General features: G+C 44.1%; 1 protein-coding gene across 1 annotated transcript in view; it reads right to left on the bottom strand.

Moving 5' to 3' along the window:
- The window catches only part of TACR1 (tachykinin receptor 1), a 142652-nt gene that overhangs the window by 3687 nt on the left and 116806 nt on the right, over positions 1-22159 (bottom strand). The window lies entirely within an intron of this gene.

Here is a 22159-nt window from a genome sequence, read left to right as displayed (position 1 = left end):
CCCAGTTCATACCTTTCAGATTACACTTAGACTTGATTTTGGTGCAGGGATGTAGACCAGCTAGTGCCTTCAGATGAGAGCCACCATGATGATTTTGGGCTCTAGTCCATTCTATATGACAAATGGAGTCACAGACAGAAGACTAATTAGCCTGGAGAAGAGAGATAAGACTTATCCAAGACTAGGATAAGTGGGAAAAAGCTACAAAGTGCAAACCACTCCTAAGTCTGGTTCTTTAAAATATATCTCCAGCTGGAAGCTGCCTGGGTCTCTGAGTCACTGTTTGGAGTTCAGACAGCAACTGACTTGAGTTTGACTGGGACATGGGCAAGAAATAACTCTTTGCAGTGTCAAACTGCTGAGATTTTGGGGGTGTGTCACAGCAGCATAATTTATCCTGCTCTGTCAGACAAGGCTCTTTCTAAGTAGGACATCCAAATAAGTTTTTCAAATTTTGAGACAGGATATTTTTTCTCAAGGGGTCATTGGCAAATCTGGCTAGTTATAGCCCTTTCTGCAGATGTGAGTTTAATGGAGAGGCTCAGCATTTTTAATGGGAATAATAATAATAACAGCTAATACTTTGGGAGTTTCACTCTAGGTCACTGTGTTAATAATGTTAATGATGGTATTCATAGCAGAAGTGGGAGTTGGATCTCACTGAGTGACCAGTGCAATGCCAAACACTTTGCTAGCACTCTCATTTAATCTTGAAAACAAATGATTGGGAGGGTACTGTTATGTTTCCGTTTTGTAGAAGAGGAAACTGATGTATAGAAGTTAATGAAATTGTATAAATCCACAGCTGGTAAGAAGAGGAGCTGGGATTAGAATAAAGATCCAGAATCAGCTTTTGTCAATGAAAAAAAAGTCACACAATGATATTTTATTCCATTCTGTTTATGCTTATTCTCCACAGTGAAGTTTTTTCAATAAGGGAAACCCACTTATTCAATTTCTCCTTTACCAATACTCTGCTTTCAACCATTTTTTTTTTTTTTTGAAAAGCCCCACAGTTTAATATTCAAAGCCAGGCCTCTGAATATTAAAATTTGCAACTTGGAGACACTTTGAGAGTTTTTAAGTAACAAACCATAGATTTGGCAAAGCAGGGAGCCAAGCATATCCATTCTGTGCAGGCTGCCCCAGTCTCACCAGATGTTCAAGGTCCCCCTTTATTGTCACTTCCTTTGGGAGCCTCTGGGCTCTCCAGCCAGCGCAGCAGTGATTGTACACTGTGTTTCCTACCTCACCTCAGTCCCCTTCCCTATTACTGGAATCAAAGCAGTAGCTATGTATTCTGAGAACCTCCAGGCTGTACCTTCTTTTCCTACCTGTAAGAACAGCCTGCCTTATGCAGACTGATACTTCTTTGGTGATAAAACATTTTAGTTGAGCTTACCAAGGTCACTGCCTCAGAGCACAGAGCGTCCATGTTGGAGTCAGGGACACGATGGGAGATATTACAGACAAGACACCCATGCTCCTTAACTTGGACCAGTGGTTCTCCAGTTTGATACAGCTTTAGCATCACCTGGTGGGCTTGCACAGACACAGAGGGCTGGACCACACCCAGCGTTTCCAGCCTTGCAATTCTGGGGCGGGGTCTGAGAATCAACCTTTATAACCAGTTCCCAGGTGATGCTGCTGCTCATCTGGATTTAGTCTTTAAGAAACACTGTTTTATGCAGCCCCTAAAGGGCATGAAAATCACCAGAGGAACTTGTAAAATGATCAGTGCCCGCAGATACTCATTTAATTGGCCTGAATGTGGGAGCATATTTTAGAGAATTCTCCAAGTTACCTTGGTATACAGCTGGCATTAGGACCTGCTGTTTTAGATCGAAGGTCTGCAAACCTGTTGGGACTCTACTATTTGAGATTTTATGACCTCACTAAAGTGTGCATTAACCTTATTTTCTAGTTGCTGTATCTGATATTTTAACAACTCCCCAGGACAGTTATTTCCTAGAGATAATTCCTGCTACTATGTCTTTAATATGCAAACTAACCATTCTAAAACCCACAGCAGCACTATTCACAATAAGCCAAAAGGTTAAAACAGCTCAGATGTCCCTCAATACATGAATGGATAAACAAAATGTGGCATATACATCTAATGGACTATCATTCAGCCTTAGAAAAGAATTTCTGATATATACTACAACATGGATAAAACTTGCAAACATTATGCCAAGTGAATAAGCCAAACGCAGAAGGACAAATATTGTATGATTCCACCTGTATGAAATATCTAGAATAAGCAAATTCATAGAGACAGAAAGTAGATTAGTAATTGGTACAGAAATTGTCATGATGGAAAATCAGGAAATGGATAATGGTGATTGTTGCACAATATTGTGAATGTAAAGTAGTAAATTTTGTTAGGTATATTTTATCACAATAAAACAAATTTAATTAAAAAAACACCACTTCAGATGAGCTGGGTCCCACAGTTTGCAATGTTCTGCCCTCTCCAGGTACTCCTCAACATCCCTCTTCAAAACAAACAAACAAACAGCCTGGAAGTTTGGGTTTGAACAGGATCAAAGGTTAAATACATCTGCTTGATTCTGGCTCAGATAAAGACATTGCAAATACTCTATCCAAACAATGTCTAAGTTGTTAAAAATTCTAAATGATTGTAGATCAAATCAATAAAATTTCATCATTAAGAAAATGAAAATAAATGTATTTATTCCCCTTTGACACTTTTTTTGGAGAAATTTTTACCATATCCTGTAGTTAATTGGAAGTAAGCCTGTTTTTTTATTTCTTGCCAAAATTATTATTTTAGAGAGCCGTTTAATGAACCTAGTGCAATCCTGTTTTGTACGCTCCATGCATTTTTTGGCTCTTGAATGTGATATTCCCTAGGTTCCTGCAAGGCATGATTTTAGCAGTGCTCAGAATTAATATCTGCGTTGGGAGACGAGATCAGGGTCAGGGATGCACCAGAAATGAGCCAGAGAAAGCGTCAGGAGTGACTACAACTAACAACGACAGAAGGGACGGCTTGGTTCCCACTTGATGAGATGTACACTGATTTTGATTATTAAATCCTGCCAATGCACTTATCAGTCTTTTCAGAAGGAAGGTACATGTCACAGCTTCTTGTCTTTTTTCTCTCCAGCTCATTCCTCTAAGCAATGAGTCGGGCTTGACGCATTTTACAGGATAAACATGCTGAATACAGATGGCATAGCCCCAAGTTCTGCAGATATTATCCTGACCCTAACACCTTAATACCTTAATGCTCACTAATCCAGGCTCACTGAAGGTTCACTAGGCTAGACTCCCCTCATCATCGAAGCATCAGCAGTTCCAGTTTCTGAAATAATCCTCAGCATTTGAAATGAAGATAGATACATTTATTAAATAGTATCTAGGGTGGCCCTGGCTAGAGTGGCTCAGTGGATTGAGCGCTGACATGCGGACCAAAGGCTGGCTGGTTTGATTCCCAGTCAGGGCACATGCCTGGGTTGTGGGCTAGGTGCCCAGTAGGGGGTGCTCTAGAGGCAACCACACATTGATGTTTCTTCCCCTCTCTTTTGCCCTTCCTTCTTTTCTCCCTAAAAACAAATAAATAAAATCATTTAAAAATAGTATTTAGGGTGTCTTCTAATGAACTTCATGGAGATTTGGGGTGCTGTGGGGTCGGGGGAGGAAGCCAAGAGGGCAGGGCTCTGGGCTCCCCACCTTTCCTCTACAAGACTGCTCAGCCTTGCTGGGTTTATATACTGGCTTTCTGTGGATAATTATGTTTGGCAGTGGTGGCGCAAGATTGCAGCTGTTACAGGGAGGTTGAAGAGCATTGTTGTAATTCCAGTCTCTATTCAGTGCATAAGCCTTCTCTGCAATAGCCGTAAGTTGTAACCTTCTATCTTTTTCTTGACACTCCCTGTGACATGCTGGTCAGTAGCTAGAAAGCCAGCTTCACCAGGGATACCCTGCAGCTGGTTAGAAATGCATGCTTTCAGGCCCCACCCCAATGGACCAAACTAGAATGTGCATTTTAACAAGATTACCTGGTCATTCCTGTGCAAGTTCATGTTTGTAACACACAGCTCTCAGTCTTGGCTGCATGTCACCTGGAGAGCATTGAAAAATTCCAGGGTGTGGATCCCGCTATACAGCATCCCATTGAAAATTGGTTTGTGGCACAGCCTGAAAATCAGACTTTTAGAAGCTCCCCAGGGGATTCTCCTGTGCAGGCAGGGCTGACTCGCTGTCACTGAACCTTATGCTGCTGCCTGTGACTGACACGTTGCTCCTTAAACTGAATCAAAACCTGTGGTCCTGTAGCTTTCACTACTTCACCAGAGGCCATGAGCAGCAAGTGGAATCCGCCTCCTGATCCTGGAAATGCAAGGGAGCTCGCTCGTCCCCAGAGCCCTCTTTGCATCTTGGACTTCTCAGCCATCCCTCATTTGACCCGCACTGAGCAGCTCCATCTTCTTGTCCTTCCTCCAGCAACCCTCAGGCTGTCTCTGCTTCAAGCAGGATGCTATTTACCTGCTTGACTTCTTACTTCCTATAAAAAATTTCCTTCTTTGCAGGTAAATGGAGTTTCTTTGTAGTAAAGAAAAGCAAAACCCTTATATTTCTTGGTTCACTTGCTTTCAGACTTTATAGCCAAATCCCAAAACCCTGGCAGTCCTGTTGGAGGTGATGTACTAATCATTAACTATATACCTGGCCCTGTGCTTGGGGCTGGGGACAAGGAGGAGAGTCCCCAGGAATCTGGTTTTTTTCCAGGAGTTTATTCTGTGGTGAGGACAGAGAAATGATGGACAATAAGTACCTCTTCAGAAGGAGTGGAGACTTTGAGAAGGGGTGTGAGGGGCCTTTATAAGTATATATAAAATATAAATATGTAAAAAATTTTAAAAAATTACTCTGAATACAATAGGTGTTTTGTTACTCACTGAATAGAGAGTAATGAGAAAGCAGGAGTGAGACTCTGAATCCAGCTGATCAGAGAAGCTTCCTGGAGGAGGTGCTGCCAGGCCAGGCCCTGATAAATAAGCAGGAGGCAGGCGCTACAGGTAGGGAAACTAGCAGGTGCAAAGGTAGAAGGGAAGACCTTGGCATAATGAGGGTGCTGGGGCGTGGTTTGAGTTGAATGGAACAGGGCTGCATGAGGAAGCATCAGGAGTCTTGGCCAAAAACGTGGACAGAAGCCAAATCATGAAGGGCATTTTATTACAGGCTGAAGCATTAGTAATTCATTCTGAGGCTGACGGGAGACCGTGAAGTAGTTTTAGATGGGGTTGGTGTGGGGAGTGATCTGATCAAGTATTTGTGCTCTGGCGCTGGTGGGGCATGGATGGAGGTGGACAAGGCTAGAGGCTCCAGCCTTTAGGGTGTTGTGTGGGGATCCAGGCAGGAAGAGACAATGACCCAAGCTAGGGCCATGGCAGACAGGATGAATGGGGAGGAGGGGAAGGGCCTCAAGGGCTGTCGTAGCTGAGAGGAAATGCTGGCTGCTGATGGGGCAATTTAGCTGGGTTTCTGGCCTGTGTGAGAGAATGAGGCCAACTGTCCCTAGTATGGGGACCCCGGAGAAGGAGCAGGCTTGTTGGAGGAGTTGGTAAGCTGACCCTGAGGGCAGGCAGTTGGATGTCTGGAGACTAGATTTAGAGTCCTCAGGTGTCCCCAGACCATGAGAAGAGTGAGCAGCAGCTGAAGGAGGACATCTGTGTGTGTGAAAAGTTGGGGAAGGAAGCCTCTGAACTGTCTCCTGTGCTTCGCCCCTTCCACCAGGGTGATAGTGAGGTGAGTGCATGTCCTTCGCCCTGTTCAGAGAAGAGTCAGGATCACTGCATCCAGCCATAACCTCTGGGCAGAAATGCCTCCCCCGTCCCCCCAGTTGGCCTCTCGTAGGATGGGATAGGGGACCAATCAAGACAGACTTCTCAAGTGCATCATTCAATTCATAGAGAAACTGGGTTCACAAAATCCACCCCCTGCCCTGTGCTGCCTCCTGGAGGTCTCCAGGCTCCTTTTTCTGTTGTATCTGCTTGCCTGGATGATATTGTCCTTGATGTTCCTCTTTAGTCCCCTTCACAAAACTAGCACCATGGAAATACTTCCTAAAAAGACATCATCTCAAGCTTTGGAGGACATTAGGATTCTCGCCTGGCCCACCGCAGCCAGTGGGAAGCTGGCTCTCCATGGCAGCTCACTGGCGCCTGCCCCGGTAGGTTCTGCAGGCACAGAGCCTGGAGGCCGGAGCATTTCTTACGTCTTCATTTTGTAGTCAATAGCTTTTTCAACACAAGTTCTATCTTTATTCATTGTGGATTTGAAATTACAGAGAAGCATTAAAAGAAAACCTTCTAAATTTCCTATAATCCCATCACTTAGAAACAAATTCTAATAGAATTTTATCTTTATGCATGCAGACTTAGTATTTGTACATACACAAGCATGCTTTAGAATACTTTAAAAACTTAACACAATGTCACAACTTTTTATGTCAATAAATATATTTCTGTAACGAAACTTCTAATGACTGTAATAACAGTCTGTCCTTTTTAAAATAAGATTTTATTTATTTATTTTTAGAGAGAGAGGGAGGGAGAAAGGCAGAGAAACATTGATCCTTGATCGCCTCCTGCACGCCCCCTACTGGGGACCTGGTCTGCAACCCTGGAGTGTGCCCTGTCTGGGAATCCAAAGGGTGGCCCTTTGGTTCGCAGGCCAGCACTCAATCCAGTGAGCCACACCAGCAAAGACAATATTCTGTTTCATGGAAGTTATTTAGCCAGCCTTCTATTTTGGACATTTGAGTTACTTAACTGTATTTTGATATTTAATTAGTGCTATAATTATAATATTCAAATATATGTCTTTGCTCTCATTCTTACTTGCCAAGAATTAGTCAGTTGGGATTGAGTGCCCTTAAAGATTTGGTATGTATTGTCACTTTTCAGAGAATATATGCCAATTTATGCTACCAGCAGCACTTTATGGGGTTTCTCTTTCTCTGCATGACTGCTCTGGGCATCAGGATGTCTTTTAGTCTTTGACAACATGATAACTTATGAATCCTTCCTTACTTTCCATTTAATATTCTTGATTCATGGTAAATTGAAATTTTACAATTATGTTATTTAGTCATTGTTATTTCTTCTTTTGTGACTTGTTTGCATGTATAATTTATTCCATTTACATTGGGGTTGTTCATATTATCCTTATTAAGTTGTAGTAACTCACCCTGGCTGGTGGCTCAGTGGTTTAAGCACCAGCCTGAGAAGCAAAAGGTCACCGGTTTGATTCCTAGTCAGGGCACATGCCTGGGTTGTGGGCCATGTCCCCAGTAGGCAGCATGTGAGTGGTGACAGATCAATGTATCTCTCACACATATGATGATTCTCTTCCTCTCTTTCTCCCTCCCTTCTCCTCTCTCTAAAAGTGAATAAATAAAATCTTAAATTTTTTTTTAAGAACTCTTTATGGCTTCTATCATATTATACTTAGAATGACCTCTTCCATACCCAAAACATGAAAATATTTACCTAGATTTCCTCTGTTTAATTATTTGATTATTTGCACTTAACTATCCAGCCTCTCATGGATTTATTTTGGTGAGTCCTATGAAAAAAGGCTTCACATTTTTTTTCTTTAACAATTGTTTACAATTTTCCCAGCACTATTGCTCGATATGCCATCCTCTCATTGTTGATTTGAAATTGCACTTGTACGTCATACACTCATGCAGATACTTGGCTGTTTCTGGGCTTTTGTTCTGTTTCCTTGATCTGTCCCTCCTTTCTAGTGCCAGCTCTGCACATCTCAATTTTTGTGGCTTTGTAGTATATGTTTTATCTATGGTAGTACAAATGTCTTATTATTTTACTCAGTTCCAAAAATAAAATATCTCCAGAACTGCACATTTGTTACAAAGAGGGTCAGGGGATGGACTGAATTACTTGCAGTCAGGCATGCAGCTTCCCAGATGGTAAATTCGCTGGCCCATCCCAGCATCAACTCACATGCTGAAGTTTAACAGTGGGTGCTACTGATCTGCCTAGGGCCTTATGTCTTTGTTTCAGATTTTTAAAAAATCCTTACCTGAGGACATTTTTTTCATCCTTTTCAGAGAGAGAGGGTGGAGGGGATGGAAGGGGGGGGGAGAGAGAGAGAGAGAGAGAGAGACATCAATGTGGGAGAGAAACGTCAATTGGTTGCCTTCTGTATGTGCCCAGACTGGGATGGAACCCACAGCCTCTCGGTGTGCCGGATGATGCTCCAGCCTACTGAGCCATACCGGCCGGGGCCAGGTTCTTTCTTGATCAGCATTCTCAGGCAAAGACAAAGGTCCCCAGAAGGATGTGTTGCTAAGACAGGCTCCAGGGTTTTGAAATGTTCTAAGAAGAAGTATTTCAACACTGGTCTCCAGCAGAAAGACACTCAGCTCCCTCACCCACACCTTTCTTCCTCCAGCCTGCTAAAGGGGCAGGGCGGGGATGGAGATGGAGGCAGGGGGCTGACACTTCTGCCTGAAAATTTTATTTGGTGGAAGTGTTAAAGAAAAAACAAATTCTGAATTATAAAGCTTCTGCAGGCTTTGTATTGTTGAGACAGAAGAACAAATTAGATGGTGGGCTGGTTTGGCTGAGGACGTTATTGCACTTTGGGATAAGGCAAGGTAAGGTAGCAGCATACTTTTGGGTGGGGTTAAAATGCTATATTGGTCTCTGTAAGAAAAAATTACTAAGAGTACAGGAAAGAGAGAGAGAGAGAGAGAGAGAGAGAGAGAGAGAGAGAGAGAGAGAGAGATCTTGAGTTTCCATAGTTGAACACAGGGACTTGTGAAAGAACACAGCCAATAGTAAATTTCCTGTGGTGAGGACAGCTTGATATGCATACCTGAGAGTAAATTCAAAGACAGTACAGTCCTATCCTAGGCTGTAATTCTCTGATTTCTCTACACACACCCCAAATATCCTGTAAGATGTACCTCAGCCAACAACTCCATGTCAGTGGGGCTTTGAGGACTGAAGGAGAACCGGTCTCCTGAGTGGAGCCAAGAGGGGCAGCCAGACAATGGCGGTGACCGCAGAGCTCCCGTGCAGGGTTGAAGTTCTTACCCTGTGGGTCGAGTGGAGAATGTACTCCACCTAAAGAAGCAGGGAGACAGTGAGAGAGTTTCTGAATCTACATTCTGCTCCCTAGTCAATCGTCGCAGCTTGTCAGGTGACATCATGTAATCCCCACAGTAGTTTCGGAAACTCCAATCAGCCACAGGGCCGGTTAGTGAAGTCTGAACAGATAACTGCCACCAGGTGGCGCCAAACTGCAGCTGGCGCCTGGCCCCATCAGAACATATTTCACTTAGGTTACCGGTGCTTCAGTGTCCCAGCAAAAAGGCAGCATGCATTTTATGTGCTTGCATGCATTGCACACCGCACACCTTGCCCCCAGTTCCCTACTGTGCCATGATGCTGTTTTCCAATAGGTACCTTGGTCCAGTCTTTACCAATGTAGCATGAACTTTGCAAACCCCCTTGGATTATAACAACCCACTGAGAACAAGATTGCATTTTTGTCTGTGACATGCTTTCCTAATTATTAGTGGGCACTGATAAGTGTTTTGTTGATAAAACTCACCCAACCTTAACCCGTACAAATGGTTCTTAACTCTGTTGCATTAGGCGTTGTTTGAGGTTGGGGTAGCTCACTGCCGCTGCAGTGGACCACTCCCTGCTGGATGAGCAGCCAGGGACAGGTCTGGGATGAGCCTCTGCCCTGGTTGCTGCAGGCTGTGATGAACGCTGAACCAGGAGAGCTCAGACACACACACCAGAGCTGCAGCTTGTACTTCTTTATTCTTCAGAGCATTTAAAATAGGCTTGTTTTGGTAAGGCATTGTTTAAAAACTGCTTCTATCAGTGCTGGTGCCAGTAAGCATTTTCTGATATCAGTTGTAGCATAAATGTGAGCTTTGGTTGGTTTTACACTTCTTCGAGTCTGTGGGGTCTGAAAAACACTTACAATAATCAGAACAACTGTAGTCACAATAGCCTGTGACTAATAACTATCTTTGCTCCCCGGGCTGGATGCAGTGCCCAAATACATGACCCTTGTGCTGAGTGCTCAGCTCCTTGCTGTGCACTAATGGTATTTCCTCCACACAACGCAAATCTCAGCACAACATCCACTAATAAATGCCCAGCTAGTGGCCATTTTTTTTCTTTTGATGAAATCTTCTGATGAGATCTGGTATCAAGTGTAGTACAACCTAAACAGTCATTTGGCTTGTCGAAGATGTAAAAATTACACATTTTCTATGTGCAATGGTTCCATTTTAAACGTGTTTCTGGAAAGTGGGTTTGACTTTATCTCATCATGTTTGGGACCTGGGGTAAGAGACAGAAATTGCTAACCCTGTTTTAGATTGAAAAATTAAGGTACAGGGAAGGTAATTGCCTTGTTGAAGTCACTCAGGTTTGAAATGGGACTAGAAAACAGATTTATCCTTTTCTCATTTCAGCCCTTTGCATTTCTTTGTCTTACTGCTCAGATGAACTCAGAAGAATGAATAAATGCCACTCAGAGCAGGGAAGCCACAGTTTTTCAAGAATGAACACATATATCAAACACAAAAAATTATCCACAGCATTTAATAATGGCAGATAATTTATTGAAAAGCAGCATTGCTTAAACCATCAGACCCAGAACTCAATTATATTTACACATGTGACTTGGAACATGGCCAAGTCTTGGATTCCAGTTTACGTCTGGGTTCTTCCTCGTGTTTCGACAGCCTTTTCCTGTCTTGAACCCTGAGCCCAAAGAAACCTTCAGGTGGCTGAAATATGTGGGAAAAACAAACACCCCACTTTTTGTTTCTCAGCCAAAAGTTTCTCAGCATGAACAATAGACCATTATGCTGCGAGCCACACAGGCTGCCAGTCTACAGTTTCCATTAACAAATTGAGCAATGCAATTTACATCGCAGAAGAAAATACCAAGGAGACTCCATTAATCAATTTGAAGTCTACTGTGAGTTATATGCAAGAAGACAAACATTTTTAACATGGGAGTGTTGACAGATTCTCATACCTCCTCAAGCTGGTCAAAGAGAATCTAGTAATTTCTGAACCATCTTTTATGCAATCTTCTTCTCTTACAGAAAAAAGCAGTCTTTATTTATGGAAGAAAAGCTAAGCTGATCTACACAATAGAGACAGAAAGTCGGGTGCACTAGAGATGGAAAGGAGGTTTTGGCTGGGGAGGATAGGAGAGGCGTGCCAGTGCATTCTGAGAGGAGGAGGCAAGCAGAGACTGGGAATTGTGCTGTGGACAATTACTTTGGGTATTCCTAATGGAGTTTCTATTTTATTAATTTTGCCTATTAAACTAGGCTTCCTGAACTTGGCTATTCTTAGATAATGAATCCTGTACTATAGATTTTGCTTTATAAGGGCTGCATGTATATTAACAAAGTCACCTGTTCAGCTGGAGGCCAGCCCTTTGTTAAGGTAGCACCTTCAGTTATGGATGAGGGACATGAGAAAGAAAGAGCTGTATAGTTGCCTCCGGGTCCCATTCATTCAGCCACCAAATTGTTCATGCACCCCAACTTTGTGCTAGAGTCTGGGAATAGAGTGGTGAATAAAAAACACATATTCCCTACCCTTGAGAAGCTTAAAGTATAGTGGGGAAGACAGATTATAGACCAATATATCAGCAAATATAAAATCTAAATGGGTTATATGCACAAAGCAACCAAACAGAGGTGGTGATAGAGAATCTGGGGTTCACACTCAAAAGCTCTCTGTTGAGGTGACCTGAAGGTCAAGGCAGCCATGTGAAGGGTGGGGGGCCTATGCAGAGACAAGAGCCAACACAAGGCCCTAAGGTCCGACTGAGCTGGGCACGTAGGAGGAGCTGAGAGAAGGCTTTTGTAGCTGCAGTGTAGGGATTAAGGGCCGTGAGATGTGGGCAGGGACCACACCATGCAGAGCCTTATAGGCCGTGCTCTCAGGACCTGGGCCTTCACTTGAGGTGTCAATGTAAGTCACTGAAGGGGATAAGCTTTAATTTGTGAGGGAGGTGGTGTTAGGTATGCAGGGCTGGACCCAGGTTAGAGGTTGCCCTTTCTTCTATGCAAGGCAGTACAGAGGGGGAGACTAGATGGCTGCCTTGGTCAGGGTTCTCCAGAGAAACAGCACCAACAAGATATTGTGTGTGTGTGTGTGTGTGTGTGTGTGTGTGTGTGTGTGTGTGTTTAGATAGATAGATTTATTTTAAGGAGTTGACTTGCAGTTTTGACAGTTGGGGAGTCTAGAACCTATAGGGCAGGAGGCAGACTGGAAACTCAAGTAAGTGCTGATGTTGCAGTCTTGAGGCAGAATTCTTCCTTCTTCAGAAAACCTCAGCTTTTGCTCTTAAAGCCTTCAGTTGGTTGGAGAGGCTCACACACACCATAGAGGGTAATCTGCTTTCCTAAAAGTCAACTCTGTTAATGACAATCACATCTACAAAATACCTTCACAGTCACATCTGAACTAGTGTTTGACTAGTAGCCCAGCCAAGCTGACACATAAACTTAACCAGCACTGGGCACAGCTTGGGTAGAGAGAACTGGGAAAATTCAGGGTATGATTTGGAAACAGAACAGGCAGGGCATGCAGATGGGAGTGGATATGAAGGTAAGGGACGCCCCCAGCTGCAGCCTTGGACCCAGTCTGGCTGCCCCTCCTTTTTTAGTAAGGACTCCGACACAATTACTGTATTTAGGAAGAGAAGAGGCTTAGTGGAGTTAGCAACGTGGTGGTAATCCTGGTTAAAGAGGGCCCAGGCTGAATACAGCGTAAGAAGTGTGCCGTGTGCCTTTTATTAATTAACTAAATAGCAGCTCTGTAATGGTCCTTAAAGGAGTTAGCTAGATACCTACTAATGATGGGCCTCCAAGTCATCAGCAGCAGCACCATCACCATCAGCGCCATCATCATCATCACCACCATTACCACCATGTTGATAGCTAACAGTGACACCGTGTTTGCTATGTGCCAGGAACCGTTCTGAATGCTTTATTTACACATATCGACTGATTGATGTTTCCCAACAGCTCTCTCTGTTCTGAGGATAATAAAACTTAGGCACAACAATTACAAAGTGATTATGTACTATGGTACTTAGCACAACTCCGGGACACCAGTCACAGAGGCTACTGATTCGATAACACTGCTGGAGCCCTGGCCAGGCGACTCAGCTGTAGTGTCATCCCGTTCACCAAAAGGTTGAGGGCTTGATCCCCAGTCAGGGCACATCCCTTGGCTGTGCGGGTTCGCTCCCCAGTTGAGGTGCGCATGGGAGGCAACTGATTGACGTTTCTCTCTCACATCAATGTCCCCCTCTCTCTTTCTCTCTCTATCTCTCTCTCTCCCTTCCATTCTCTCTGAAAGCAATAAACATATCCTCAGGTGAGGATTAAAAAAATAATATCCCAGTTGTTGTGCAATGCAGTTCACCCCGACAGAGAGTAATTGGCCCAAGAATTCCATGTTGTAGAGATTAGCATTGTCTTGGATGGAAAAGATTGTAAAACTGCATGATAAGGGATGCCACATGTATAGTATGCGTATGGTTTTAATTTTGAATATATAAATATTTATTAATATTAAGTTCAAAATATAACCATTTTATCTTATGAGATTTAAGGAATAGTTGCAAAGATAATACAGAGAGTGCCCCTGTGCTTCCCAGGCAGTTTCCCCTACTGTCAACAACTTATTAGTATGGTACGTTTGTTACAGTTAATGAACCAATATCAATACATTACAATGAACTAAAGTCCATATTTTATTCAGCTTTTCTTAGTGTTTATCTAATGTCCTTTGACTGTTCCAGGAACCCAGCCACAGTTTCTCAGACCTTCCTTGACAGTTAAGAGGCTTCTGGTCATGTACTTTGCAGTGTGTCCCTTAGCTGAGATTTGTCTAAAGTTTTTATCCTGATTGGACCAAAATATATATATTTTGGTGGGAGGGGGGAGACCACATCGGTAAAATGTCATTCTCAGCACATCATTTCAAGGGTACATGCTATCAATATGGTTTCTCACTGTTGATGTTGACCTTGATCACCCAACCCCAGAGGCGTTCAGCAGGTTTATCCACTCTAGAGCCACTCCTGCCCCCTCCCCCACCCCATTCCACACTGTACTGTTTGAAAGAAAATCACTGTGCACAGTCCACAGTTAAGGATTAGGGGGTTATGCTCCCCTCCTTGAAGGCGCAGTTTCTATATAAATTACTTGGAATTCTTCTGCACGGGAGACTTATCTTTCTCCATCATTTATTTATGCAATCCTTTATGTATATCAATATGGACTCATGTATGTTTATTATGCACTGTGGGTCATAATAAAATACTACTTTAAAAAAAATGAACTTTAATTGCTTCAGCTTTGGCCATCGGAAGCTCTTTCAGTTGCTTCTGGCATCCACTTGGCACTAATATTGCATGCGTGTGTATTTTGAGCTCTTTCTTTGTTTCTAGAAATATAAGGTGTTCCAGGATTATCTTGCAAATTCATTGACTCTGTCCTTCAATCAGCCATTTTCCAAGGAGCCATGGTTCCTTCTATGGGAGAATAGTATACGAGATCAAGATCTGGGCTGTGGGTGGTAGAGAGCCTTGTTAACTTCTTTTCCAAATGCAATCATATTTATGATGTCATCCCCTCCCCCCACCTGACAGAAGGAGTAAAATCATTCCTATTCTACATAAGATGAAACTGCCCTCCAAAGCTCATGCAGCAGACCTTGAACTAGACCCTAAGTCTCACAACTCTAAACCGTACATTTTTCCCCACCACACCGGCTTCCTGCACTCCGTTGCTCCTCCAGGCTCGTCTCGGGGTAAGTTTCAGCAGTTCAAGACTTCCTGCTCATTTACTCCTCGCAACAACCAGAGAGGACGGATGCTGCTTTCTTTACCCCTGCTTTGAAGGCGAAGAAGCTGAGACACAGAGGCGTAAGTAATGTATGCGTAGCTGCACATCTGGTGAGTGCGGGTGCTGGCGTCCCATGTGGCCCAGGTTCCCTGACTCCGCAGGCCCCACACCAGGCTCCCCCTTCAGGGACCGCATCACCCACAGGTTAAATCAGCTCATCACTGTTTTTATATGGTTCATGAGTTAAGAATGGTTTCCAAATTTTTAAATGAATGAAAAAGTCAAAATAAGAATGCTATTTCATGGTATGAGAAAATCATGTGAAATTTAAATTTCAGTTTTCATAAACCAAATTCTCTTGAGCCGCCATGCCCATTCCTTTAAGTATTGTCTGTGGCTGCTTTCCTGCTTCAATGGCTGAGTGGAATCGTTGTGACAGAGACTGTAGGGCCTGCAAAACCTTTTTAATTTACTCTCTGGCCCTTAAAATTTGCTGACCCCTTTTTCATCGCACTGCAAAGGGAAGGAGCTGAGTTACAACCATTACAGGGGAAAGCAGTGTGGGCCAGCGCTGTGCCTTCAGTGGACTTACTTATGCCACTGGGATGCTTTCCTTTCTTCTGGCACCAACTCAGCTCCTACCATTCTTCAAGGTTTGGCTCCTGCTGCTGGGAGCTTCTCTGGACCAGTCTGGTCTTCATAATCCTTCCCGTTCTTCTAACCCCCTAGACCTCTTAACATCTGCTTAGTTTTTGGTTACTTGGTGCCTTGCACCGTTTGTCATTTCAAGCACATGAGCTTTATCTTCCAAGTCATCTGCAAGCTCCTTGAATGCAGAGACCATGAATATCTCTCTTCTCCACTCCTTCTGTGATCAACCACAGATTAAGTTTTCCAAAACCCAGCTCTTACAATTGATATAAATGCCCTCCCTGTGCAGGTTTCCATTTGCCTACCAGATTGAGCACACCCTCTTTAGCACGGCATTTCAAGCCCTCTATTATATAATCCTTACCCTCCATTCTTACTGGTTAGCTCAGTGCCCAGGTTCATGTTTGAAACATAGCGGCTGCTAAGAAAATGTTCCCTCTTGCTGTCCTCGCTTTGCTTTCTCTTATGCTCTTACCTTATTGTTAGAGAATTGAGAACAGACCATTAGATTCGACAATGATGAGGTCACTTATGAGCAATTGCAATGTCAGGAATGGGAACAAAAAACAGAAAACAAGAACAAAGGAGTATGTCAATGAAAAAAATAACTACAGCAAGCATAGCATAGACGTTTGTGCTGAGAAGGAGGGTGTATGCACTGTTTAGTCTTGGGAGAGCACTGCATGGATTTGTGGGTGAAAGACAAGGGTTCAATGGCATTGTAAGGAGGTGGTTAGCCATGGAAAACTCAGAAGGAGCAGGGAGAGGGCTCAAGGGCAAAGGGGGAGAGAGAGGGAAGGGAGGGAAGAAAGGGGCTTCTTCTTGTGTCCTCAGTGAGGTTGCCGGGGGTCATCTGCTGAGTCAAGGATGCAGGGAAAGGTTAGACATCTGAGGACACCGGCAGCAGCCGATGACATCTGTAAGAGACGTGCTGGAAGGTTGCCAGGTAGCATGAACTGATATGGCCACATCAGCATGGTTTCCTGACTTTTGCTAGCATTCCTGTGACATCCAGATATGAGAGGGGAGAAAACACAGGAGCACACGAGGTGGGAAAACTGAGGTTGGACATGGGTCATGGAGATTATTGAAAACCTTGGGAACAATGTCTTGGTGAACACATTGATTCAGCAGCCTTTGATTTGGTGTCAACTGAAGTCTAAAAATTATCATGTATTACCCTTGTTTAATGCCCATACCAATTCTGTGATGGTGGGGTTTCATTGTCTCAGTTTTGCAATTAAATTTGAGATTCGAAAAGTTCCCTGAGGTGTGATTAGAGCTGGGATTTTGACCCAGATCTTTCTTTTTCCACTCTACTGTTATGACTTTATACTATAGAAATGGTCTCCCAAGAGGCCCCTCAGTAACACAGATTAGGAGGTATGGAAGCCTTGAAGTAGGAGACTGTTTAGCTCCCTCATTTCTGTAAAATCACATATCCTTCCTCATTGTGACACCATTCAAGTAACCCTCCTGATTCGCCCAGTCACCTGGGTGGTGCTTGTGCTCTGTTGAATTTGTCTTCAAAAAGTAGAGGCCTAAGGGTACTAGTGCCCATGTGAAGGGACTTTGCGCTGATCGATAGAGCAAATCACTCTTTGCTTTTCCTTCTGTCCAGTCCCAGAATATCAGGATAGGAAAGGAACCAGCCTGCTTCCAATCTCAAGAGCCTTTTGCTCCTCGCTGTGACTTTCCAGAAACACCCCTGCTATGGACGGAACGTCTGTGTCCAAATTCATATGTTAAAACTCTAACCCCTAATTCAATGGTACTAGGAGGTATGGGGTCTTTGAGAAGTAATTAGATCCTGAGGGTGAAGTCGTCATGATGGGATTAGTGCCTTTGTTAGAAGAGACCTGAGAGACAATCTCTTTCCACCTGTGAAGACACAGCAAGAAGGCAGTCATCTGCAAACGAAGAAGAGGGCTCTTACCAGGAACCAGATCAGCTGACACCTGAACCTTGGACTTCCTAGTCTCCAAAACTGTGAGAAATAAATGCTCTCGTTTCAGCCACCCAGTCTGTGGTATTTTGTTAGAGCAGCCTGAACTGATTAAGACAACCCAGGTTTCCTCCAGACTCTCTCTGAGTTTCTCTGGTGAAAATGTATTTTGTTGCCAACTTGACAACATCAACAAAAAATGTTTTTAAGGATAAAAAAAGAAGGCAGCTTCCTGAATCTAGAAGGAGAAGGCAAGAGATTTTTCTCCCGCCATCTGAACACGTATTTGCTGTATTCCATCTCTGTGGCAGCTGTTCTCAATCAGAATGTTTAAAAAAAAAATCACAGTGGGCATGATTTTTTTTTTAAATTAAAGTTTAGTTGACATACAATATTATATTATTTTCAGGTGTACAACAGAATGTTTCAACATCCACCTTATGATGTGATCACCACAATAAGCCGAGCAACCATCTGCTGCCGTACAAAGATATTACGATACTATTGACTATATTTCCAGGCTGCATGTTACATCCCTGTGACTTATTTATTTTATAACTGTATCTCTTATTACCTTTTACTTTTTCCGTCCATGCCCACCCCCTCCCTTCTAACTGTAGGCCTGCTTTTATAAGATTTTGTTTATTTATTTTTAGAGAGAAGAGAAAGGAAGGAGAAAGAGAGAGAGAAACATCAATGTGTGAGATGCATCGATCGGTTGCCTCTTGCACACCCCTGGCTGGGGACCTGGCCTACAACCCAGGCATGTGCCCTGACTGGGAATCAAACCAGGGGCCTTTCAGTTCGCAGGCAGGCATTCAGTCCACTGAGTCACACCAGCCAGGCTGTTGGCATCCTTTTAAAACACTGATTCCTGGGTCCTACCACAGAGACTCTGAGGGAAGGCCTGGGAATATGAATTTTAACAAGTGCCTCAGTGATTACGAGGCAGGTGGCTCCTCCCACCAGTGAAGAAAACAGTGCTCTGAGAGAGCCCAAATTCACCGGCTTAAAACAGCTCAAGTTTTAATGGCATTTTGTTTAGGGCAGTCATCCAAATGCCTTCTCAGAGACAGGTTCATTAGTGAATTTTGCTGCAGTTTGAAAGAAAATGGGTGAAGCACAAAGGTGTCTCTGGGAATAGCTGGCTGTTTGAGACCCCAAGGAGACCCCCAAAGGGCATTTACCTTGATAAGTTTCCTCCAGTGTAGGGCCTGCCTCGCCCCAGAGGCCCACAACCCTCATTTGTCAACATGCATAGCCTCGGAGGCACTAGTATGCAAACTAACCACCTTCTTAGGATCTGATTTGTAAATCATTTTAAGGGAGAAACACAACTGCTAAACGAACTGGATGTGGGTGCTGGTCAAATCAATAGGCTGCAGATCCTGTAATCAGATTTGGCTCCAGGAGGGCTAGCTGGCTGAAGCCAGGGCCTCCTGACACCGAGCTCTGAGAGCCCGAAAGGAGCGTGCGCCACGCGCCGCAGTGAGGCCCTGCCTGCCAGGGGATGGACCAGCGGCCCCGCCCTCGCGCCTGCCAGGCACACGGTTGGTGTCCTGAAAATGGCTTCGGCCTGGTGAGGCCAACCTCAGGATTCTCTTTCCCAAACCCTCAAGATCTCTGGTTGCCAGACTTCTGCACTTCATGGAAAATTTTAAAACAAAATTTGGGGACTGATGTAGGTTTTTTTTTCTCCCTATTTTTTTCTCCCTAGTCACTTACTGTGGCAAGTACAGACATTAAAAACTAACCTAAGCTCAGTTCAGCTCAGTTAAACAGAGCTACTGACTACTGTCATTACCACTATATTCAATAAAAGCATCTTTTAACAAGAGAAAAGAAATAGGGGCAAAATTTGGCCATAAAAGGCAGACCTTTCGGGGAAAAGCCCTCACCACATGAGAAGAGAAAACCTCACTGCTCGCAGGCACACAGACTGGGTGTTTGGAAACCTCTGAGGATCAGGACCACTGTTCAAGGGCAATGGTTCTGCTTCGTTGCCTGTAGTCACCCTCCAGATGAGCTTCAACCCAACTGATTTCATTTCTACCTGCTCACAATTCCAGTGCGGCCCCACCTCAGATCACCCTGACCGGGGGGTTCAAGTGTTCCCAAACTCGGCCCCCTCCCAAGCTTCTGAGGCACAGGCAACTCCTGCATCCTCTGTCCTCTGCGTGGCAGCTCCCAGTGCAAGCCTTAGAGGGTGACTATTTTCAACAAGAGGAGGAGAATGAGGGGTGAGAAGGGTGCTGATTGGCTGATGCTGGTCACCCGGGCTTGGATCCTGCATCTCTGGTCTGAGCCCCACTCTAAGAAAGTGTATGTGATGAGGGGGCCGACCCCAGCGATGGCTTTGGCCAGTAAGGCAGTGAATGGTTTGAGCTCAGTTTCTAGGCAAGGCCAAGGCTGACAAGAGAAAGAAGCAAGAGGAAATAAAGGATGAGGGCATGGGGCTTGCCGGGGAGGTGCTTTTCCCGTCTGGGGTCAGGGGACACCCACTGAGGCTGGTCTGGCAGGACGGAGCAGTTGACTTGGGGGAGGTCAAGCTGACACAAGGCTCCCATGTTTGGATACCAGTCACGAGGGATGCCGGGGTCCCGGGAAAGACATTCTCCTGCCACATGTTGAGACATTCTCTGGCCACTCAGATTCCTTGTCCACATCCTCCCACAGGAGTGGCCATCTCTCATCAAGAGAAATACAGCTAAATGAAGCAAAGCTCTAAACCACTTGAAGAACCTTTTTTGCTGGGCATGGGGAGGCATTTACAGAATAGGTTCTCCGTGGCTCAACTTTGGGACCCTTTCCTATCCAAGGGCCTGAAATAAATAAAGGGCACCTACAGCAGCCCCCACCCCTGCCGTTCTGTGCTCTGCCCAAATCAATAACAGGTACAGTGCCTGAGATAAACTACACATACTACATGTTATATTACTAATTAGCTATGATGATGATGATGATGGTGATTTTTACCACTTGTGCTATACAATCTACCAAATGGAGGCCAGTGTCAAAGTATTTTCATGACCAGTACGGCAGTCCCCGAGGGCTCCTGCCGACGCCAGCCCAGGCACAGGGAGCACCACGCTCATTTGCAAGGTGAGAAACCACTGACACAACGTTGGCTGGTGCTGTTCTAACTTGTTGCAAAGGAGAAAAATTGACCAAGGCGGGTTCCTGTTGTCTTTTTTTTCTGAACTCCACCTCTATCAAGAACTCTATGAAGTCTGCTTTACACAGAACAATCTACTAGGAGCTCCTGGGGGTACCCAGGCCTTGTGGTGGAGGGGCAGAGCTCAGATTTCACCTCCACATAGTGTGGCTCTCTAGCATGTGGCTGATTCTCTCAGCAGACCAGCCCTAGAGCCAGTATTTTCAGGTAAGACTGTGGCTTCAGATAGCAGCCTATAAAATGCCATCGGGCATATAGATGCCAAGTCTGTTATGGGCTGTGTGTGCACAAAGATCAGGCTCCTTGCATGGAATAACATGTTTTAGGACTAACGGGAGAGGGGAGCATCTATGTGTGCAGTGCGGATGGGTGACCAACTTGTCTTGGTTTGCCTGAGAGTTTCCTGGTTTTGGAACGAAAATTCTGCATCCAGGAAAACCCCTCAGTGCCAGGCAAACCAGGCTGCTTGTTCGCCCTGGGTGTGGGAGCACCGTGAGCCTGTTCCTCTCCCCAGTCGTTTCCTCTTTCAGTGGCCTGCGGTGGGGTAATTGCGCACTATTTAAGACTCATTCCTTTGAGTCAGGACACTGTCCCAGAGTGAAATGCAGCTCTCTGGAAGAGGGGTACGCCATTAAATCGTTACAGCTGGAGGCAGCGTTGCACATAGCGGATCACTCCCTCCTGCTCAAAACGACTGTCTCTTCCCTGAAGGAAATGCAAATTAAGACCGCACAAGGTAGTATTTTACATTTATTAGATAGGCAAAAAAGAAGTCTGACAACACCAAGTACTGGCAAGGACACTGAAATCTTATTTACTGCAATTGTGTAAATTGGTTTATCCACTTTAGAAAACAGTTATTTTATAGACATTAACCTATAGAGTTGAACATGTGCAGGCCCAAGTTAATTGCACTTTAAGCTCTATGTCCTAGAGAAACTCTTTTACTTGATCCTCAGGAATTATACACAAGAAAGTTCTTAAGAGCAAAAAATTGGAAACCATCCAAGGGATGACAAGGTAGAGAATGGATGCATGAATTATGGAGTGCTTACACACAAAATAATATGCAGCAGGTAAAATCAATAGATCACAGCTACGTACAATAACATAATGAATCTCAGCAACAAAGTGTTGAGCAAAAATGTTAAACTAATCATAAAAACTACATGCAGTATGACACCATTTGTATAAAGGTGAAAATCAAGCAAAACTAAACAATCAATTGCTTAGAAATGCATGCAGACCACCTATGGGAGGAAAGAAGAGAGGATTTCTATCACTTAATGATGCTCTAATTCACAAGAGGGGTGTTTATTTATGTTCCAAATTATTACTATGCCCCATTACTTCCATATATGTTACATACATCCATTTGTAAAAACACAAATATATAATAAATGCTTTAGGAAAATAAGAAGGTGGAAATAAAATGTCAATAATCATAGTACATATAAAGAGACTAAATTCACTG

Source organism: Pteronotus mesoamericanus, unplaced genomic scaffold (assembly GCF_021234165.1).
Source record: "Pteronotus mesoamericanus isolate MK-2021 breed Mesoamerican mustached bat unplaced genomic scaffold, CSHL_Meso_final scaffold_45, whole genome shotgun sequence".
In the NCBI taxonomy this organism is placed as follows: Eukaryota; Metazoa; Chordata; class Mammalia; order Chiroptera; family Mormoopidae; genus Pteronotus; species Pteronotus mesoamericanus.
This window is presented reverse-complemented; position numbering and strand designations above follow the sequence as displayed.